This window comes from Trachemys scripta, chromosome 3, assembly GCF_013100865.1.
Source record: "Trachemys scripta elegans isolate TJP31775 chromosome 3, CAS_Tse_1.0, whole genome shotgun sequence".
Taxonomy (NCBI): domain Eukaryota; kingdom Metazoa; phylum Chordata; order Testudines; family Emydidae; genus Trachemys; species Trachemys scripta.
The window spans coordinates 100985396-101008492 of NC_048300.1; the positions used below are offsets into that span (position 1 = coordinate 100985396).

The following is a 23097-nucleotide window of genomic DNA, read 5'->3' on the forward strand; positions in this document are numbered from 1 at the left end:
CTGTTCACTACCTCACATTTCAATCTGAAATCCTTTTTGCAACCAACATGGATTAAATGTGTAAAAACAAAACAGGGGCTTTTTTGCACTGCTTCTAGAACAACAGACAAACACAAATTGTAGGAGGTTGCCACATCGGTAATAATTGTGTGCAACCTTTTGTTGGGTTAATAACAGGAAAGCATACAAAATCTGTCAAAAAGAGCTGAAGGTCTCTTCTTTGAGACACTCTGTGGTCTTAGAGGTTTGTATTCTTTCTGTCTCAGTGTGATATGCATTGTCTCTTTTTGGCACCGTGATTATCTTTGCCTTGTTGTTAGCCTCAGGAGAAGATATCATTTACTGTGCCACCTTTGTGACTCTTTTGGTATCAGATAACCTACTTAACACTCACTATCCAGATGTTGAGAAATCTAGACTTTACAACTATGCAGTACCTACATGGCACTGATTCCTGGATCAAAAAGGCTTTTCTCCCCCCTTCCCCTCCTACCGTGGATAAGCATTACTGAAAAACATGCCAGGAAGACAATAGCCAGGCAAAAATAGCACAACTGCTATGTGCCTGCTTTTGCACTGTTTGTGCTCTTTTTCTCTCCCTGTCTCCAGAGAGCCCCTGCCTTAATTTTTCTCCATGATTGCACTAGATTTATTGCTCCAGTAAATTTCTGCAAAAGGAAAAAAATAAAAGAAGGTACTTGAGAACCCTGGGGATTGCCAGCATGAGATCACCTGACTACTCAAGGCTTGCTTCACAACAAAAACATTCCTTAGGATTCAACTGTTTTGCCAGTGCTAATCCAGAGCTGGAGATGAGCAGAGGAAAAAAGTGTACGTGTGTTTGAAAGAGTAGGGGGAAGCAGCATTTGGAGGAAAAGTGGGGAGGAGGCAGAGGGCTCTCTCTTGGTCCTTAAGGAATAGGAGGAGCCAGGCATGGGTTTGTAGCTCAGCCTTTTTTTTGCCAGTTCATCTCTTGAAAATGGAATTGTGTTATATCATTTGCTACATTATTTTTGTTTTATTCTTAATCTGAGCGAAAGCTTCTCTTTCTTTTTATGCATCCGAAGAAGTGGGCTGTAGTCCACGAAAGCTTATGCTCTAATAAATTTGTTAGTCTCTAAGGTGCCACAAGTACTCCTGTTCTTCTTTTTGCGGATACAGACTAACACGGCTGCTACTCTGAAATTTTTCTTTAGATGCTACTAATTTGATATTCAGTTTAATTTGGCTGCATGATGTACAATACCCACAGAACTGTATGTGATTATTTTAAATCTTTCATCACATTAGGTTATGCTTATAGGGAAGAAAAGGAGAAAAGATCCCGAGATGGGCAAGGGAAATTTCACCCATTGCTTGAAACTTTACACAGCACCATTGTGATGCATTTAAAAGTTGACAATCCCATTCTCACATTGTGCTTCATTTAAATCTGACATTCCAGTTACCTGGAGCAACTGCCTTGATGAAGAGAAACTTAGAGGGTATTCCACCAGGACATATTAAACTGTTACAAGTCATAAAACATCTGCACCCAATGGCAAGCTATAAAGCTGAATGTATAAAGCTATTAAAGGCATAGTATTGCTCTTCTCCCTCTGAGCACACTCAACTTGTTCACACACAAAAGCTTTTTCTATTATTATATCGTGAAACTCTTACTATTATTTCAGAGACAGAAGTTGCTCATAAGAGTTTGGTTATGTAGTTAGGTGGCATTCACACATTTCCTGTGAACACAAAACAGAGACTGTTGTATACTGCAGTATTTTGCTGAGCATGTAACAAAAGATTTTTTTTAAACCCATGATAGATTCCTCCCTCATCCTTGTCACACAATTTTATAAAAATGATTAAAGCACTAAAAATAAGATAAGATAAAATAATAAGAAGGTCGAGGCAAGGAAAAATCCATCAGTGCAAGAAAATGAGATGTTTAGAAAACCACAGTAAGTATTAGCCCAATTCTCTGTTCTTCTATTCTTACACTTAGCACAAGAACAAGAAAGGTGGGGGCAGGGGGCACGGGAGGGGAGGTGGCGTAAAGCCCCATCTTTGCTGTATACTTTTTTGGGGGGGGACAGTCAGGCAGGTCCCAGTGCATGCTGGACTATTGCTCCTATAAGAGACATGAGTAGCAAAGAATAGTCAGAACACAGCACACTGTGGCCATGTCTGCTCCCTCCCCAAATTTTGGATAATTTCTACATAGATTCCTTGTACCAGCGGTCCACTAACCAGGAAACCTCTTATTTGGGGGAATATTCCTTAGGGGCCATGACGTCGCTTTTGTGAAGAGGCATAAAGTGGCTTTAGTAGAAGAGATTATCAGAGTCAATGTATCTGTCTGCTCCCTCTGCTTTCCCTGCTCTCTCTCCACACAGGATCTTGTTGATTTCTTCTGGAAGAAACTGACAAAATGCCATGTAGCCTTTCCTCTCTTCTCAGCTCACCTTCCCTTTCTCCTCCTTTGCCCCATTACAGATGCAGAAGTTTCTCATCTGTTCTCCTTCCCTAGCTCCTCCACTTGCCCCAGCAACCCCATCCCATCCCCCAATCCCTCTTGCAGCCACTTTCATTCCCCTGACTCTTCTGTCTCTTCCCTTCACAATAAAAGCATGCTTTAGTCTCTCCCAGCTTTAAAAAACCCAATCAACCCCACTTTCCCCTCTAACTGCAGCCCCATTTCCCACTTATCTCTAAGATCATTGAGCAGCACTGTCTACAATCTCTTTCTCAAGTTCCTCTCCTCCAATTCCATTCTAGACTCTCTCCAATCTATCTTTTACTCCTTACACTCCAATGAAACTGCTCTCAAAGACTGGAATGATTCCTTCCTAGCTAAAGCTCAAAAATGATTCTCCATCTTGTTCCTCCTTGACCTGTAAGCCACTTTCAATATCTTTGACAATATTCTTCTTGAAATCCTTTCCTCCCTGGTCTTTCCATGAGTGTTCTCTCCTAATTCTCCTATCTCATTAATCACTCCTTGAGTATGTCCTTCAGAGACTCCTTGTCATCTACCCCCTCCAACTTTCTGCAGAGCTCCCCAGAGCACTGTCCTTCCTCCCCTTCTCCTTGTGCTAGAGATGGGCAGGAATTGAATTTTCCATTTCTTGGGAAATTCCATCATTTTGAATTGTTTCCATTCGGAAACCGAATGAAGACAAAGTTTCAAAATTCCCTCAAACAAAATTCTGGGGGCAAAGGGGAGAGAATCACTTAAGATTGATTTTATTGAAAGAAACATTTTGATCAAAATATTTGGTTCCAATTTCAAAATTTTATATACTATAATTTAAAAAATTAATCAAAATATTTGGAAATGGAAAATCAAAACATTCAATTTTGAAAAAGTCAAAATGGAGTATTCAGCCTTATCCGAATGCTCCATTATTTTTAAAAAATTGTCACAATTGACACATTTCTGCAAAATATTTTGCTTTTGACAAATTGACATTTTCTGACAGAAAAATAATTCAGTTGGAAATTTCTGACCAGCTCTACCCTCAATACCTTATCTCTGGGTAATCTCATCTGCAAATACAAATTCAACTACCATTTCTATTCTAATAATTCACAGATCTCTCTCTCTCTCTCTCTCTCTACTCCAGACTTCTCTCTTCCTGCTCAAACTAAAATCTTGGCCTGTCTCTGACATTTGTTCACAGATGTCAAGCCACCAGCCCAAGCTACGCATGGCTCACACAAAGCTTTTAATCTTCCTCTCCCCCAAAACCCTCCCAACTGCCTCCCCTTTTGAGTAATATGGATATCTCAGTCATCCTGCCTGGCTCTCAAGCATGCAACCTTCGACTCATCCCCTCTATAGGTCCTCACATCCAGGCTGTATCTAAAACTTGCAGATTCTTTTTGCACAACATATCCAGAGGTGAAAGTAAAGCCGAAGACTTACTGGTACAGGGGCCAGCTCCGGCCCCTAGAAAGGGCGGGGCCTCGGATGGAAGGGCGGGCTGAGGTCAGCGTCCCACAGCCAGCCATTCCATGCTGCCTGGCCTGCACTGCCCTGGGCTTCAGCAGCGATTTAAAGGATCTGGTAGCAGCAGCCAGAGCCCCAGGCCCTTTAAATTGCCAGCCCCGGGGCAGCTGCTCCTTTTGCCCCCATCCCTGTCAGTGGCCAGGGGGCAAAAGGGGCAACAACATTAAAGCACTGCCGCGGCAGTGCTTTAAAGTCAGCTGGGTACGGGCCGGTACTGGCGGCCACTTTTTACCAGTACGTTGTACCGGCCCGTACCGGCTTACTTTCACCCCAAACGTATCTAAGATATGGACTTTCCGATTCATCTACCCAGCTCAAACTCTCATCCAGGCTATCATCTCGATTCCTGCAGCATCTTTTCTCTGGTCTTGACAAATGCTGTTTTGCCTTGCTCATATCCATTCAGAAAACTGCCACAAATATTTTTCTAGCCACTTTGACCACGTTTCTCCTCTCATTGATCCTTCCCCTGGCTTCCCCTTCTCGGTTTAATGAAACATGAAAGTGAAGACAAGCTTAAGGACCTTCATGGCCCACCCTTACTCTACCTATCATCTCTCATTCACTATTGAAATGTCAACCCCTGCCTCCAATTGGCCCATGGTGCCAACCTCTATCACATGCTTGTTAAATTTTCAAACAAGCACCTTCGCTCTTTCTCCCACGTTGCCAGTCCTGCTTCGGAGGGTCTCCCTGTGCAACCAGCTCATTAGCCTCCTTCAAAACCCTCATTAAAATCCTCCTTTGCCACAAAGCCTACAAAATACTTGATAATGGTTATATTGCTGGAGTGCCGCAACCACTGCCTATCGTGATGACCAGGAGTGTCTCATTGTTTCCTCATACTCCCACCTCTGTCTGTGTCCATCTGTTGTCTCTTGTCTTAAACTTTGGTTGTATATTGTTTGGAACGGGGACCATCATTTTGTTCTCTGTTTGTACAGCGCCTAGCACCGTGTGATCTTGTTCCATGACTTGGGGTCCTAGATGCTATGGTAATATTACTAGAACTGATTAAGAAAATTGCCTGGGTAGAAAGTTAGAATCAGAGCTATTGCATCTGTGTGCTGCAGCATACAGATCTCCCCTTTCATAAAGTCCCATGATCTTGGGCAAGGTTACATACCCTTTTGTGGTTCTTTATAAATACAAGGAAATGTTTGTAGTTTGAGCAGTCCACAAAATAACCATTCTAAAGCCTATACTATTGAAATAAATATGTTTTTCAGCAATTTGTACTTCAACATACACAGTGTGCTGCAGGAGGAAAGTGCTTCCAGTCAAATTAACTTGAATATCCATCCAAAACTTGAACTAAAGCTTTCATTGTTTCGGGTTTTACAATGCTACATACATTTTCTGACTTATGCTGAGACTAGAGGTGTCAATACAAAAATACCATGGGGAAAGACCTTCTCTCTCTCACTAAGCTATGGCCAAAAAGACAGAATATAGAAATTTATGTGATGCAGCCCGATATTGCAAGCTCTCCAGCAGAATTTTTTGACCATTTTGGTTTTGATATGTGTGGATAAGATTTGGTTGATTATGCAAATCCAAACTGCACTATCACCAGCTACAGTCCTGAGATACAAAAGGGCTCACTTCAGAGAGTTGTGGCAAGCTAAACTCAGCATTTCCTTAATCTTATGGATCTATTTCTCAACTGTAATATTGTTTTAATATGGTTTTGGGGACAGATCACATCTGTCACTTGACATTTAGTTTTGTTTCACATGTTCATTTAAGTGGCAGAAAAGCTGGCATTGGCACACTTATTGTATCCTCGATAGCATAAACTGTCTCAGTAAACTTGAACTACATTTCTTTGTTCCTTGTCAGAGGACAGCATCTTTTACACAGATTTATTAAGGGTGGCATTTCATTTGTGCAGTATAAAATAGGCTTTGTTAAGCTGTAGTACCAATTTTCAAATTGTAATATTATCTTTTAAGACTTTGCATTGAAATTATTTTGGTGAATTAGGGTTCACTGATTGTAACCAAAGGACCTCAGAATGCTCACTGGCAGGGGACATAAGGATACATAGGGGCCCAGCAATCCACTGGGTTCACCAAAAGAATAACATGTAAGGTCTCTAATGAAAGCCTGTGTCACATTGGTCATCCATAATCATTGTGAGATATATGTATGGAAAATAAGAGGAGTTTTGTATATATGCTGAGAATTACGTTCTTTAGGCCTTGTAGTTAAAGCCAGATTACTCAAAGGTAGTGTGCCTTGAGACTAACTTCTCCAGACAGGAAGTGGGAGACATTTTCTCCCTGGTGGACCGTTGTGTTATGTGTCTCACAATAGAAGTCTATTACCATAGGGAATCAAATGCTAATGAAGAATTTACAGAGACTTCAGAAGGAAATTAACAGGAGGAGGTAAACAGCTGAACGGGGTGGAGAGAAAACTCTGTTTTCAAGTGAAGATGAAGGTCTGGTATATCTGAGGGTGTAGAGAGATGCTATGGTATCCATCACTCTGTGAAGACAAGCTGCCAGTGGGCTTCATCTTATCAAAGGTGAATATCAGCCATCCTGGGTGACAATGCTGGGGAAAAGACTTCGGATAAGCTATGCTGTAGGGGATAGGGTAACGTCTTGTGAGTTAAGTTTAGAAATAATGTTATAATTTTATATGTAACCATTTTTTCCCCAGTATCATCATTTGAATCTGTTCTTTGCTAACAAATTTATTCTCGTTTTCACTATAAATATTTCTAAGCCTTGTGTGTTAAGCAGAGTGGTGATCCTGTGTTAAAACTAGCAAGCTGGTGTGTACTGTTCCTTTGGGAGCAGTGAGTCTGAAAGTGTTCAGTGGAACAGGGGCTTGGGACTCCAGAAAGATGCTAGGAGGACTCGGGAGTTGGTGCATGCCTATCCTGTACAGAGAGATTGAGGCCTAGAGGCCAGTGCTTGTTTTGCTGGAGGCTGGTGTAGTCAGGGAGCTGACCCACAGCAGACACAGACAAGGTTTCCTCATGTTAAGGGTTGGTGGTACAAAGTACCTCACAACCCTGGGTACCCTGGCAAGTATCACACTAGTAAATCTTGGCGAGTGAGCATGATCTAATATTTAGAGGAGAAAGCAGGGAGATGAGGAGTCAGCACTCCAGTGCTCCCTCACTAACATAATGCTGTCTTTTTACTTATCTTGGTGTGGCTGTGAAGAGCTTAAATCCTGTATATTTTCAGATTTGACTTATGTCAGTCTCCAGAGATATTTTACAATTGGCCTGCTTTCCAGAGGTGCTGAGCACCCATCTCTCTGAATTCAGTGGGAGTTTTGGGTGCTCATCACCCAGGATTGTGTTTATGCCATAATGTGTTTATGCCATAACTCTATATTGGGGTGTACTTGTACTATCCTTCTGGAATGTGTTTACATGAACACCCAGTACCTAGTACTTCTTAGGAGTGCCTGTGCTTTAGCAACACTAGTTATGCTTTTGCCAAGTTCATGTACCAGACAATGAACTTGTAAGCAAGCGTTTGCTTTATGGCAGGGCCTGACTTGCTCATAGCATGGCTTCTGCTAACTTTGGTTCAAGCCTCAGGCCTTGCACCAGGCCCTATGTTCCAAGCTCTCACTCTATCTCCTACAGGTCTGATATTCTGAGCACCCACAACTCCCGTTTAAGTCAATGGGAGTCTGCCCTATGCAGTTACTATAGGAGTGGGCTTTAGGAAGAGTTAACATACACATGACTGAAAAAGTAAATGTATAAAAAGTAATGGCACATCAGATGTGAACAAGGAATCATGGGCTTGATCCTCAGAACATCTGGGGATGGGATGGGAGGGGGCCAGGATGGAAGTAGCTTTAAACCACCATTCTGTTCCTGTGAATCTGGGTGTCATAATGGATCACAAATGGAATATGAACAATCAATGTGATGCAGTTACAAAATTGGCTAATATTTTGGGGTGCATTAACTGTAGTGTCATAGGTAGTACTCTGAAGGTAATTGTCACACTCTATTCAGTACTGGTGAGGCCTCAGCTGAAGTATTATGTCCAGTTTTGGGTGTTGTGCTTTAGGAAAGATGTGTACAAATTGGAGTGAGAGAGAGACCAGAGCAACAAAATTATATGAGGAAAGGTTTAAAAAAATAAAAAACCACCACAATCAGGCATATTTAGTCTTGAGAAAAGAAGTCTGAGGGGAGAACTGAAATGGTCTTCAAATATCTTAAGGGCTGTTATAAAGAGGACGGTGATTAATTGTTCTCCATATCCACTGAAGATTGGACAAGAAGTGATGGGTTTAATCTGCAGCAAGGGAGATTTAGGTTAGATATCAGAAAAAAAAAATCTGACTATAAGGGTAGCTAAGCTATGGAACAGGCTTCTGAGGGAGGTGATAGAATTGCCATCATAGGAGACTTTTAAGAAGAGGGTAGATAAAAACTGGTCATTGATGGTGTAGGTTTACTTGATTTTGCCTCAGCATAAGGGGCTGGACTAGATGACCTCCTGAGGTTCCTTCCAACCCTACATTTCTGATTCTATGACAACCCCTAAATTAAAGTAAATAGGGCTCTATGGTGTAGCAGTAGGGCCCACTTGAACATACTTGATTATATCGTATTCACACTGAAGGACATGATAAAATAGAAACTACGAAAATTAGTTTCTCTGTTTATTGTGTGCTTACTATGTGCCTACTTGATTGAAGTTTATAGTGTGGTCTTTTTGGGGGGCTGTGTTCTGAGCCAAGCAGCCTGAGAGCATACAAACAAGGCTCTAGCCTGAAATCCTTTGATACCTAATCCCTTCAGGATCCCTTGGCAAGGGGGCTGGGCTAACTCAGGGAAAACAGGGGTATAAAACGCCAGCTCCTGACTGACCAGAGGGGATAATGAAGAGATGAGTTTTGCTAGGGAGTTTAGAAAACCAGATACATCTAACAAACTTACTCTAACTAATAATTTCCCCCCAACTCCCTCCCCCAAAAAGATCAAAAATCCCTGAAAGAGTAAAAATAAAGCAGGCAGAAATCCAGCAGCAAAGTGGGGGCTATCCAGTTTATTGCACTGAATGCAGCACGTACCTTACTTGTGGGTAGGTGGCCTACATGTGCCTTCGGTGTAAGCAATTCATGGCCCTCAGAAACCAAGCACAGGCTCTTGAGACCAGAGTGTCTGAACTGGAGGAGACAGAGGTACACAGACAATACTTTCAGAGACACAGTAGATTGGGCCACCCTTATTCTTACAGCCTGTGCACTGTTGAGGAGGATTAAATTCTTGGGGAAGGAAAACAGCAAGCCAAAATGAAGAGAAATGATCCCATAGTTGAGACCCTCCTTCCAGATGACATCCTGGTATCCTCTTGCACTGAGGACACCCCTCTGGGGGAGGTGACTCCAGTGACTAGGAAGAGACAAGCACTAGTAATGGGTGATTCGCTTATTAGAAATATAGATCATTGGGTTTGCGATGACTTGGAAAACTGCATGATAAATTGCTTGCTGGGCATGAAGGCTGCATACTTCTTGAGACTCTAGATAGACTTGTGGTCATCGTATATGTAGGTACCAATGACAGAGAAAAGTAGAAGAGAGGTCCTGGAGGCCAAATTTAGGCTGCTAGGTAAGAGATTAAAATCCAGAATCTCCATAAAAAGAACAGGAGTACTTGTGGCACCTTACAGACTAACAAATTTATTTGAGCATAAGCTTTTGTGGGCTACAGCCCACTACAAATTTATTTGAGCATAAGTTTTCGTGGGCTACAGCCCACTTCATCGGTGAAGTGGGCTGTAGCCCATGAAAGCTTATGCTCAAATAAATTTGTTAGTCTCTAAGGTGCCAAAAGTACTCCTGTTCTTTTTGGGGATACAGACTAACATGGCTGCTACTCTGAAATTTGTCAGAATCTCCATGTTAGCATTGACTGAAATGCTTCCAGTTCCACACGCAGGGCCAGTTAGACAGGCAGCACTGCAGGGTCTCAATGCATGGATGAGATCATGGTAGAGGGAGAAGAGTTTTAGGTTTATTAGGAACTGCGGAACCTTTTGGGAATGGAAGAGCCTATATAGGAAAGATGGGCTTCACCTAAACCAAAACAGAACCAGATTGCTGGCATGTAAAATTAAAAAGGTCATAGATGAGTTTTAAACTAAGGGCTGTAGGAAACCTGACAGGTATGGAGGAATACAGGGTTTGGATTGAGATGCCCCTTAGGGGAGGATTTATTAAAGGGGATACACTATACCCTAGAAAAGAGGAGAAGATAGAAGTATATGAAGTACAAGTAGGAACCAAAGAGAAACAGTCAAATGGAAAAGAGTCCCATTCAATTAAATCACATGAAAGCAGACAAATAAATATTGACAAATTTTATAAGCACTTGTATACAAGTGCTAAAAGCCTAAAAACTAAGACAAGTGAACTTGAGTGACTGATAGTAAATGAGTATATTGATATAATAAGTATCACAGAAAGTTGGTGGAACAATGATAATCAATGGGACATAGTAATACCAGGATACAAAATATATAGCAATGACAAAATAGGTTGCAGGGCCGGCTCTAGGCTCTGGCAAACCAAGCACGTGCTTGGGGCAGCACATTTTCAGGGGCGGCATTCCGGCCTTTTTTTTTTTGCTTCCGGCGGCAAAAAACTAGAGCCGGCCCAGGCAGCAGCAGCGCCTCATGTGTGGGGGCGCCCTGGGACCGCTGCAGTTTGCGCCATGGGGGAGCAGTGCCACACCTTGTGGCTGGGCCGGGCAGGCTCCGAGCAGGGGAACTCGGGCTGGGGGCCGCCCCGCAGGGCACACGGAGCCTCCTGCAGGTGCCGCAGAGCGGCTGCCCCCCAGCGCCGCAGCCAGGGCTGGGCGAAGCGGCCCGAGCCGCCCAGGGACTGCGGCAGGGCGGCCAGAAGCAGCAGCAGCAGCAGCAGCAGAGCCATAGAGGGCGGGGCGCTGCCGTGCAGGGCCCACGTCCCGCTCTCTGGGGCTCTGCTTCCTCTGGGGCTACCAGGGCGGTCCCCCGGCTCTGCCCTCCTGGGTCCTGGCCGTTCCTGGAGGCATGGCCCGGGAGCCCCACTGCTTATCCCAATCCTGCCAACGCCGGACCAGCTGGAGGCTGGGGGGGGGAGCGGGAGAGAGCCCAGGCAGGGGGTGTGGGTGGAGGAGGGCACTGGTGGGGGGGGGGGGGGGCCCCCGGGGGGGGGGGGGGGGGCAGCCAAAAATTTTTTTGCTTGGGGTGGCAAAAAACGTAGAGCCGGCCCTGATAGGTTGCACTGGTGGGAAAGTGGTACTATATGTGAAAGAAAGCAGAGAGAATATGATATAGTAATATAGCCTTTATTTTAAATTAAATTGAATTAATGATTTTGTGTTAACCTGCAATGGGTTCAGTTCCTGTCATTACAGTTTCCAAATTAATAGGTTGGAAGTTGCCATTTACGATTCTCTTCAATTAGGAGACTTTGAGGAGCACATGAAGAATGAATACAGTGACCACAAATACAAGTTACAAGTAAACAGTCTTCTTTGTATTACAAGTTACACCCGCATATCAAACCTGAGAGAGCCTGCAACATAGCCAAGGCTGTATTCATACTCACATCCCCTAGAGTCCGGTGGATCTCTCAACAGGTGATCATCATTAGAGGGGGCGTTCCTGCTCTGGTCTTTCCACTTTTACCTAAACAGGGAACCTCTTTTATATTGTTGTTCTGAACATGCATTCACATGCATGAGCGTTCCAACCTCTTTTTCCTTATCTGTATTTCCACACCTCATAAATGTTGGGGTGCCCCAGTTTCCATAGGTTGTTCTCTTAGTTCCTTTTTCCTTATTAGCATCTTATTAACACTTACGTCAACCTGTTTCCAGGGTAACCTGTGGTCAGAACTTTCCATAATGTTACAATCAGGTGTCTTGTGGTCTATTTTTCCGTAACATCACCTATTGGCACATCTTTACAGTAATCTTGAGGTCTTATTGATGTAGGGTCAGTCTTAGGTCACCCATTTATGTCAAGTCTCTTTAAACCCGAAGCCTAGTGTGGCTAAGCTGAAAAATTACAGGTCTTAGCCTGTAGGCCTTCCATTACTTATATCCTTAATACACACTCGTCACTCCTAAATATTTGTCAAACTTCTACTCCTATAATCCTATCCTACTTATCTATTCATCACACATTGATTATATATGAAATAACATGTGAGTTAACTACAACAACACAATTAAATGACAAAATGAACTAACTGGCTACAGGAAAAATCTTAAATGAATCAAATGATACCATAGAATCTCTATGAACACAAACTCCATGCTCGAACAATAAGAGTATAGCAGTAGGAAAATACTTCCAACCACCTGACGAGAATGGTGATGGTGATTGTGAAATGCTCAGGGAGATTAGAGATACTAAAAATAATAATAATAATAATAATAATAATAATAATGAAAAATAAAAAACAGAAAACCCAATAATAATGGGGGATGTCAACTATCCTCACATTGACTGGGTACATGGTGACCTCAGGACAGGATGCAGAGATCAAATTTATGGACATCATTAATGACTATCCCTTGGAGCATCTACTCCTGGAATCCACAAGGGGAGTTTCAATTCTTGAGTTAGTCATAAGTGCAATACAGAATCTGGTCAAAATGGTGCATATAGCTGAACCACTCAGTAATAGCAACCATAAAGTAATTAAATTTTACATCCTTATAGGGGGAAAATCCTAAAGAAACCCACCACAGTACCATTTAGCTTCAAAAGGGTGAACACCACAAAAATGAGGAAGCTAGTTAAATGGAAATTAAAAGGAACAGTCACAAGAATGATATGCCACATGGAAACTATTTAAAACTACCATCATAGAGGCTCAAACTAAAGGCATATCCCAAATTTAAAAAAAAAAAAAAAAAAACAGTAAAAGGACCAAAAAAATGCCACCATGATTAAACAGGGGAAAAGAAGCAGTTAAAGGGGGAAAGGCATCCTTTAAACATTGGAAGTAAAATCCTACTGAGGAAAATACAAAAGAGCATAAACTCTGGCAAGTCAAGTGCAAAACAGGCTCAACAGGTAGTGATCAATGGCTCCATGTCTAGTTGGCAGCTGGTATCAAGCGGAGTGACCCAAGGATTGTTCCTGGGGCCGGTTTTGTTCAATATCTTCATTAATGATCTAAAGGATGGAGTGGACTGCACTCTCAGCAAGTTTGCAGATGACACTAAACTGGGAGGAGTGGTAGATATGCTGGAGGGTAGGGATAGGATACAGAGGGACCTAGACAAATTAGAGGATTGGGCCAAAAGAAATCTGATGAGGTTCAACAAGGACAAGTGCAGAGTCCTGCACTTAGGACAGAAGAATCCCATGCACTTCTACAGACTAGGGACCGAGTGGCTAGGCAGCAGTTCTGCAGAAAAGGACCTAGGGGTTTCAGTGGACAAGAAACTGGATCTGAGTCAACAGCGTGCCCTGGTTCCCATGAAAGCTAACGGCATTTTGGGTTGAATAAGTAAGGCATTGCCAGCAGATTGAGGGATGTGATCATTCCCCTCTATTCGACATTGGTAAGGCCTCATCTGGAGTACTGTGTCCAGTTTTGGGCCCCACACTACAAGAAGGATGAGGAAAAATTGGAAAGAGTCCAGCGGAAGGCAACAAAAAAGATTAAGGGGCTGGAGCACATGACTTATGAGGAGAGGCTGAAAGAACTGGGATTGGTTAGTCTACAGAAGAGAAGACTGAGGGGGGATTTGATACTTGCTTTCAACTACCTGAAAGGGGGTTCCAAAGAGGATGAACCTAGACTGTTCAGTGGTACCAGATGACAAAACAAGGAGTAATGGTCTCGAGTTGCAGTGCGGGAGGTTTAGGTTGGATATTAGGATATTACTTTTTTACTAGGAGGGTGGTGAAGCACTGGAATGGGTTACTTAGGGAGGTGGTGGAATCTCCTTCCTTAGAGGTTTTTAAGATCAGGCTTGACAAAGACCTCGCTGGGATGATTTAGTTGGGAATTGGTCCTGCTTTGAGCAGGGGGTTGGACTAGATGACCTCCTGAGGTCCCTTCCAACTCTGATATTCTATGATTCAAAAGTATAAGGCAGGTCAAAAAAGAATTTGAAGAGCAAGTGGCAAAAGAAAAAAAATTGCTGTTCGTTTTTGTAAGTATATCAGAAGGAGGGAGCTTGCCAAACAAACAATCAATGGGGCCATTGGATGATTAAGGTACTAAAGAAGCACTCAAGGAAGAGAAGGCTGTTGTGGAGAAGCTAAATTAATTTCTTGAATCAGGATGTGAAGGAGATTGCCTCACCTAAGGCATTCTTTTTAGGTGACAAATCCAAGGAATTGTCCCAGATTTAAAGGTGTCAATAGAAGAGTTTTTGGAATAAATTGATAAATTAGATAAGTCACCAAAACCAAGTGAGATTCACTCAAGAGTTCTGAAAGAACTCAAATATGAAATTGCAGAAGTACTAATTGTGATGTGTAACCTATCCCTTAAATCAGCCTCTGTACCAGATGACTGGAGGATAGCTAATGTAATGCCAATTAAAAAAAAAAGATTCCAAAGGTGATCCTGGCAATTACATGCCAGTAAGGCTAACTTTAGTAACAGGCCAACTGCTTGTAACTATGGTAAAGAACAGAATATCAGACATAAATGACATATGTTGGGGAAGAATCAACATGGCCTGGTAAAGGAAAATCATGCCTCACTAATCTATTAGAATTGTTTTGAGGGTGTCAAGAGTGACCCAGTTGACAGACTACACAGACTTTCAGAAAACCTTTGACAAGGTCCCACACCAAAGGCTCCAAAGGTAGTCATGAGATAAGAGAGATGGTCCTCTCATGGATCAGTAACTGGTTCAAAGAGAAGAAACAAAGGGTAGGAATAAATGGTAGGTTTTCACAATGGATAGACGTAAATAGCAGAATCCCCCACGGATCTCTACTGAGACCTGTACTGTTCAACATATTCATAAATGATCTGGAAAAGAAGGTGAACTGTAGGGTGGCAAATTTGGCAGACGATACAAAATTAACTCAAGATAGTTAAGTCCAAAGTTGACTATGAAGAGTTACAAAGGGATCTCACAAAACTTGGTGACTGGATGACAAAACGGCAGATGAAATTCAGTGTTGATAAAGGCAAAGTTATGTACAATGGAAAAAATAATCCCAACTACACATACCAAATGGGGACTAAATTAGCTGTTACCACTCAAGAAAGATCTTGGAGTCATTGTGGATAGTTCTCTGAAAACATCCACTCAGTGTGCAGGGGCAGTCAAAATAGATAACAGAATATTAGGAACTATTAGGAAATGGATAGATAAGAAGACGGAAAATATAATGCTATTATATAAATCCAGAGTTTGCCCACACCTTGAATACTGTATAGTTCTGGTAACCCCAACTCAAAAAAAGATATATTGTACTAGATTTAGGCTAGGTCTACACTACAGACCTTAAAGCATCACAGTGCTGTTGAAAGGTCTCCCGTGTGACCACTGTATGCTGATGAGAGAGAGCTCTCTGGTTGGCATAATTAAACCGTCTCCAATAAGTGGCAGTTGCAATGTCGGTGGGAGAGCATCTCCCACTGACATAGTGTTGTCTGTACCAGTGCTTTTGTTGGTGAAACTTATGTTGGTCAGTGGTGTTTTTTTCATACCCCTGACCAACAAAAGTTTTACCAATAAAAGTGCTAGTATAGGCAAAGCCTTAGAAAAAGTACAGAAAAGGGAACAAAAATAATTAGTTCTATGGAACAGCTTCTGTACAAGGGGAGATTAAAAAGCATTGGACTTTTCAGTTTAGAAAAGAGAATACTATGGAGGAATATGACAGAGGTCTATAAAATCATGAATGGTGTGGATAGAGTGAATAAGGAAGTGTTATTTACCACTTCACAGAACACAAGAACCAGGGGTCACCAAATGACATTAACAGGCAGCAGGTTTAAAACAAAAGAAAGTATTTCTTCACACAATGTACAGTCAGCTTGTGGAACTCATTGCCAGGAGATGTTATAGAGGGCAAAAGTATAACTGGATTAAAAAAGGAATTAGATAAATTCATTGAGGATAGGTCCATCAATGCCTGTTAACCATGATGGTCAGGACACCAGCTCATACTATGAGTGTCTCTAAACCTCAGACTGCCAGAAGCTGGGACTGGATGATAGGTGGATCAATCAATAATTGCCTTGCTCTGATACCTAGGTCTAAGTGATTTCAGTTCTGCAGCATATAACAAGACTCTCAATTGAGTCTAAATTAGCTCTTATTATACCATGGAGAGAGGAAGGGTCAAATGGTGTCTAGGATCCTTAAACAGAGTCCACACCACCAGATACAAGTACCTGTCCCCACCCTCTCTCAACTCATTGGGCTTTGGAACCCATGTCCCCTGCCTAGCGAGTGCTGTTCACTTGAGGGTGAGTCCCTCCATTGGGGTATGCCAGGTACAGTTCTGCTGCCCTCGGTTCACACAACAAGGATAACAGCCTTTTATTACTCCTGTCCCACTAACAAGGAGACTGGGGATCCAACAGCAGCCACAAGTGATCATTTGGGCAAGAAGTCCCATCATGCTGAGCACCTAGGCAGGGTAGGTGTGTCCATACAAATGAGATCAACTTCTGAAGTCTTTTTCCACAGCTCACCACTAGATGTCAGGGGAGAGCTCATCCAGACTCTGCTTACACTGATAAATCCTGCATGTACAAATATGATTAATTTGAATTCATGTTTCCATTTACAATGCTTTATAGAAGATATTGCTGAGACTTAATATTGTGAGCATCTTAAAAGTAGTTGCAGGATGTTCATCCAAGCAAAGCTATCTGAGAAAATGTCTCCAGAGGTAATTACTTGTTCCTTCTTCTGTAAATGGGTATAATCATTGCCCAGACTACTTTGGAGGATAGGTCCATCAATGGCTATTAGCCAGGATGGATAGGGATAGTGTCCCTAGCCTCTGTTTGCCAGAAGCTGGGAATGAGCGACAAGGGATGGATCACTTGATGTTTACCTGTTCTATTCATTCCCTCTGGGGCCCTGGCATTGGCCACTGTCGGAAGACAGGATACTGGGCTAGATGGACCTTTGGTCTGACCCAGTATAACCGTTATGTTCTTTTTTATGGTTCTTTATTTTTATTGCTACTTTGGTATCTCTGGTTCCTTGTTCTGTATCTTTGAGTAGGGATTTCTTGGTTTTTTAAGACCCATGTTGATCTGTTACTAGTATGCTCAATGTTAACTAGATAGCTCCATTAGCCTGAGCAGATGCATTCTAAACTCATTCAGTTAATAAAACCACAGTGTCTTTTCATCTGACAAACTTGATTCTTGAGCACTTTCTAAAAAAGAAAAATCATGAAGTTTAGCCATTCTGACATATCAAAGATAACAATGATTCTTATCACTACAGCTGGTTGGATAATATTCATATGGTTTATTTGATTATTTGTATGTTTTTGTCCATTATTTGACAAATATTTTTTCACATATTTGACAAAAATCTATAAGGTTGGCCAAAATAATATTTTATTTGCAAATTTTTTATTATTATATTTTACTAACTCTATTAACAATTTTGAACTGGTAAATTGCAACAAGCAATGAGTGAATCTTGAAAGGTTTCTAGGGTATATATGAACCATCTCCTACTCAAGTCTGCAACATTGGATTGGAAAATTTACAAGAAGAGGCTTTCTCCTGAGCTTTCCAGTGCTTCTGCTTCTGGTCACAGCTGGATAGATCATAAGATCAGCCTTTTTTGCAGCATCTAAGGCATTTCTGGTTCAGTTCCCAGAATTGAAACTATCCTCTTCAAATGTTTCTGAATCTGAAAGTGCAGTCATAATCTGAAAAATAACTGTAAAATGGCATTGTGTCTTCCATATTTATGGTCTCTCAAATGACTTTCAAGTCACATTTGTTGAGTTTAATGTAACAAGATGCATTTTTCAACAGCCAGCTCTGCAAACAATCTGGATTCTGACAGTCAAGCTGTGTCTTTTGGGACTCATAGCTCATAATAAACATTCTGCAGGCCAAATTCTACTTCAGTTACACCTGTGCAACACCTTTGCCTTCAGTGCAGTGGCACACACATAAGAGCAGAAATTTGTGTTTAGTTATTCTGTTCACGGGTGTGTATTAGAGTAGAGTCCAGGTTCCTCACCCATAGCTGTATTGGCTCTGCACAGTTAATATGAGCCAACAGAAATACAAACTTATTTTATGTCACTAAGGTGAGAAAATATGATTTAATAGATCAAGACTCAGCTCTGTTAAATAAAAAGGTACCATTTCTACACAATCATTCTTCAAAGTAAAACTGCACTTAGATTCTTGTGTTTATACAGTGGCATGTGCTTCTTTGGTTCTCTAATATGTAGCAATGAGGGTAGTAAAAGGCCACGCCTGTTATCCTTAGTCAAAACAGCCTTTCAAGTTCCTGGGAATTTTGCTACTAAAAGGATTGCATGACAGGGACCAAGAGTTGTGTCACTAAGTCATATTACCAGATTTTTAGTAAGGTTTTCTTCAAAAACTTTAATGAAGTATTAGATTGTTGGTAAATCATGTTAAATCTATGGTTATTAATACAAGGAGGCTGGGCAGGTTAGATATTTCAGATACATTTTAGACTCACGCATATAACTGTGGCAGTAGCCTTTCGTTGTCTGCATTATCTTACTCTCTTTTGTGAGATATTTCATGCCATTCACATCTTGTACAATCTGAAGCACATCATAGTCCTTTATATCTTCTAAAGCCAAAGTGTACTTCAGTATCAAAACAAATCTTTTTATCCTGTCTTACCAGATGGTGTGATTTGAGAGTATTAGAAACATTAATTAGGGCTGTGTAGAGAATGGAAATTCTATTTTGTGGAGGGTTTTGAAATTTGCCTCGATTCCAATCAGGAAAGAAATCTGAAAATTTACAAATTCTCTGCAAAAGAAAATCCGAACAAACAAATCTAAATGAAAATTTTGAAATGAAAAATTGAAATGTTTTGTTCTGAAAAATGTTGAAATAAGACATTTCAACATGGTCAGATCTCTCCTTGCCCTGCCCCCAATTTTCTTCGTACATGTCTTGGCATCCTGTATGTAATGGTGTTATTACAAGCAGGAATACATTATTAGTATGGCCCTCCCAAATTCACGGTACATTTTGGTCCATTTCATGGTCACTGGATTTTAAAAATAATAAATTTCATTATTTCAGCTATTTTAATCTGAAATTTCATGGTGTGGTAAGTGTAGGAGTCCTGACCCAAAAAGGAGTTGTGGGGGGGTTGCCAGGTTATTATAGGGAGGGTTGCGGTACTGCTACCCTTACTTCTGCACTGCTGGTGGTGGCAGCTCTGCCTTCAGAGCTGGGCAGCTGGAGAGCAGCAGCTAATTATTAGTAGAAACAAATACTCCTGAGTCTAACATTACATTGATTCAGAGACTGGTTGAAGGGTCATCAAGTTATCTCTTAGGGCCTGTATAGAGAGAGATGTTCATCTCTTGAGGCATAGTTTTGGCCTGGTTTGCATAAAAGTGTTGCAGAGCAGTTGCTGGAATCTGGAAAACCTTTTAAGAAGTTGGGTCTGGTGCTCAGTGTGCTGTTCCACTCTGAGAGCTGAATAAAAATAGTACCTTCCTACCCAATAGGAACCTTGTTTGTAGTTATTTGTGCACCGGTAGCATCTAGGGCTATGAACTGAGATCAGGACCCTAGTGTGCTAGATACGTGCAAACACACAGAAAGAGAATTTTTGCCTCAAATAGTTTAGAATCTAACTAGACAACACAAAGAAAGTATTGTTAAGACTGTCCTGATTTTACAAGTAGAGAACTGAGGCAAAGACAGATTAAGTCTCTTGCCCAAGGTCACTGCAGTAGAGCCAAGAATTGAACCCAGATTTTTCTGAGACCCAGTTAGGTGCCGTGACCACAATACATCCTCTCTTTCTTTCAGAGTCATATTGTCTTACTTTACTGACAAAAGTCATATTAGCCTTACAATGCTAATTCAGCTCTGGAAGAATGAGCTGAATTCTATTCTGGCTTGTGCATCATCAGTGCTTTGTTTTGTTTTAAATCCTTTTAGAACTTTTATTTAGAGGACGTCTTCCATCAAGCCTTCCTTCCCTGCAATCTTTGTATTCAATAGATCTGGATTCATTGAGCAATGTTGCTTGTAAAGAACTGATACATCTAAAAACTTTTCCAAATATTGTGCTAGAGTCTATATATATTATATTTAGGAACTACATTTACACACTGTTCAATTGCGGGGTTAGCTAAATCGAAGGCAATGGAAGATGACTTTTTTCTTATTATGATGTCTGGCACAAACCACAAGAAGCAGAGGGATTATTCATCACTGTTTCATTTTCTCTTTCAAATTTAGTGCATTTTAATGCTCATGAAAGGTGCCAGAATTATAGCCCTGGAGACTAACTACAAAGTTTGATGTTTCCCCAGGTGATAGCACAAGATTTTATTGGCTAAATAACTTAGTCCCTTACCAAGGGTATAACAGGTTTGGAACTGTACCATTTATAATGTAATTAGACCCTATCTAAACTCGCCAGCAAAACTATTTGAGTGGCATCTGTCTGGTAAGAAATGTATATCAAGAATTTTTCTAGCACAAAACAAATATCAAATATTGAGAAAATAGAAGAGAGCCAATCCCCACTTATGTTATTCAACATTTTCATCCATATTGAAATTTACACGTGGAAGACATGTAAGATCACTGACACTGGATGAATCACTCTCGTGGACAGATTTGAGTGATTTCACTATCTTGCTAAAGAACAATTTTTAAACATGGCCTTACAAGAAAAGTGCCAATACCATGTCCCTGGCCAGATAATTCCCAAACTGAAGTGTAAATGGAAGATCTAGCACATGTCTCTTTCCCACTTTAGCTTTAATATATTTGTACAGAGATTGGCTTAAATAGGGTTTGGTGCTTTTCTAACTATTTATCATTCCTTGTTAATGCAATCACATTCAAGCTGACAAGAGACTGACCAAGGAGCAGTAAGATTTTAGAGATACTTTTACTATGTTCACAACCTTACTAAATACAGTGCAGTTTCCTTGTCAGAATTTTGATCAAATGCTTACTAAGAATGCTAAGCCATTCAGAACTGCACTGTACCTCTGTTTCATGACATGTGAGTTATTTGCTTTCATCTCCCCTTTACTGTATAAAAGAGGATCTAAGGCTGTAAAACTTCAATCCAGAGATTCATGCAGCTGGTACATAACAGATCCTTCCTCTCTCGTCATTGCAGCACAACATCAAACCAAACAAAATGTCTTAGAAAGCTACAGTATTTGCAGCTAGGCTGTCACAGATCTCCTTTTTTGCCACTGAAGGAAAGTGGCTAAATGCCCAGCAGCTGCCTTCTTAGTGACATTTTCACAAACATCAAGGTAAAGGAATCAACCTTTGTCAGTTTCATCCCAGCGATTTGTTTGAAACAATGAAATGAAAAGCTAAGGCCTCTCTCCTTGCTACTGGATTAGAGGATTAAAATAAAGGACACTTGATTTTATTGATTTAATGAGGGATGGGGGCTTTAGAGGAGCATCCCTCGTGATTAGAGAACAAGCAGTGTTTGCAGGTACCATCTCCCAGGCATTTCTTTCCTGTTTGCTTGGCTTTCATGGGAACTTGCTTATGTATTTGGCTGTTACGATGACCCATAGCGTTCAATCCTGTGCTGCATGAAGCAGTCAAATGCCTGCAGTGATTTCAGTCTCTCTCTCAACAGGGAAAGAAAGGCAAGTTGAAGGTATTGCAGCACAGTTCTGCAAACTAAAGAGATGCAGGAGACCAGAGGGAAAATATGCTTAAACATGCAAGATAAAGCAAAGCAGAGGGGAAAGAAATGACACCTCCTACCTGCAAAATACACTGTATGGAATGTATTATTCTCTTAGTATATTTTATCAGCTAGGAATTCCTCCCGCAAGCTATGAAGTGTGAGGTAGGCTAAAGGAGTTCATGCATGGTGTTTTGTTGTGGATTGATCCATGCACAGCTAGTTAATCTCTTCCCTAAGACCTTTTACCTTTGTTCTCTTTTTCTTTAGGTCATTCATATGATATAACTGACATTTTCATATGGTAATCTCTCATTGTACGTTTGCTCTTAAAGATTAGCCAAAGGGATCAATCACACTGGATTGCTTCCCCACAAAAAACAAAATTAATTCTCTATTGTCCACTAGGCTGTGTGATAAGAAGAGTTAGTGCTACTTAGGCAGAATGTATGCATTTAACTACCATTCATAATATAAATGAATGGCTGGTTTATACATACATTAGTATGTATGATTATGTGATGTATACCTAGAGAAATATTACTGTTTATGAATGTTTATAAATAATCCATACGTATAGTATCTACACATATAGTATCTATTTCACCCACAGATGAAACACCCCAAATTCCCTGTAGTATTACTGTCGCTATGAATTGCTATCTTAAAAAGAAACAGTTCCTAAAGAGCAAGGTTTCTAAAATGCATCCCTTCCCCCATCCCTTTTAGTTTACATAAAATGAGCAACTTCCCCTCCCCCACAGCTCCTTCGCTCTTTGTAGGCAAGTAAATCTGAAACCAGGGGGCAAAATCATTACTTCCCAATTATCTTAAGCCATGCAAAATAACCTCTCTCTCAAGGGCTGATGTTAAAATATGCACATGGTTCTGATGTCTAGACAGTTATGAAATATAGGTGTAGGGCTCTGTGTATGTAGAAGAGAAATGCATCCCAAATGAAGTGCTTTTATTAAAGTAGTATAATCACTCGGATAACTAATTACGTCAATACCACACAGTTAATTAAACCCATTATAGTTACTATCCCCGTGGAGGGGAGGTCAGACAAAGCAGCCATCCTCCTGACTCTGCTGTGCTAACAAAAGAGAGAGAAATTAAATAAAGTACAATGCTTTTTGCTCAGGTTAAAAAAGAAAAAAGTTTAACTACACAGTTGCTCAACAAAGAAACTCCACAAAGGTCATTTGTGTCTGTACATCTGCATGTGTGCTTTCCATAT

General features: G+C 41.1%; 1 long non-coding RNA gene across 1 annotated transcript in view; it reads right to left on the reverse strand.

Moving 5' to 3' along the window:
- Window positions 1–23097, reverse strand: part of LOC117874881 — a 364430-nt gene that overhangs the window by 169535 nt on the left and 171798 nt on the right. Inside the window, exons 4-5 of the long non-coding RNA XR_004645101.1 lie at window positions 11588–11667; window positions 9065–9160 (exon numbers count right to left, since the gene is read on the reverse strand). This is a non-coding gene — a long non-coding RNA (uncharacterized LOC117874881). The remainder of the gene's footprint in view (window positions 1–9064; window positions 9161–11587; window positions 11668–23097) is intronic.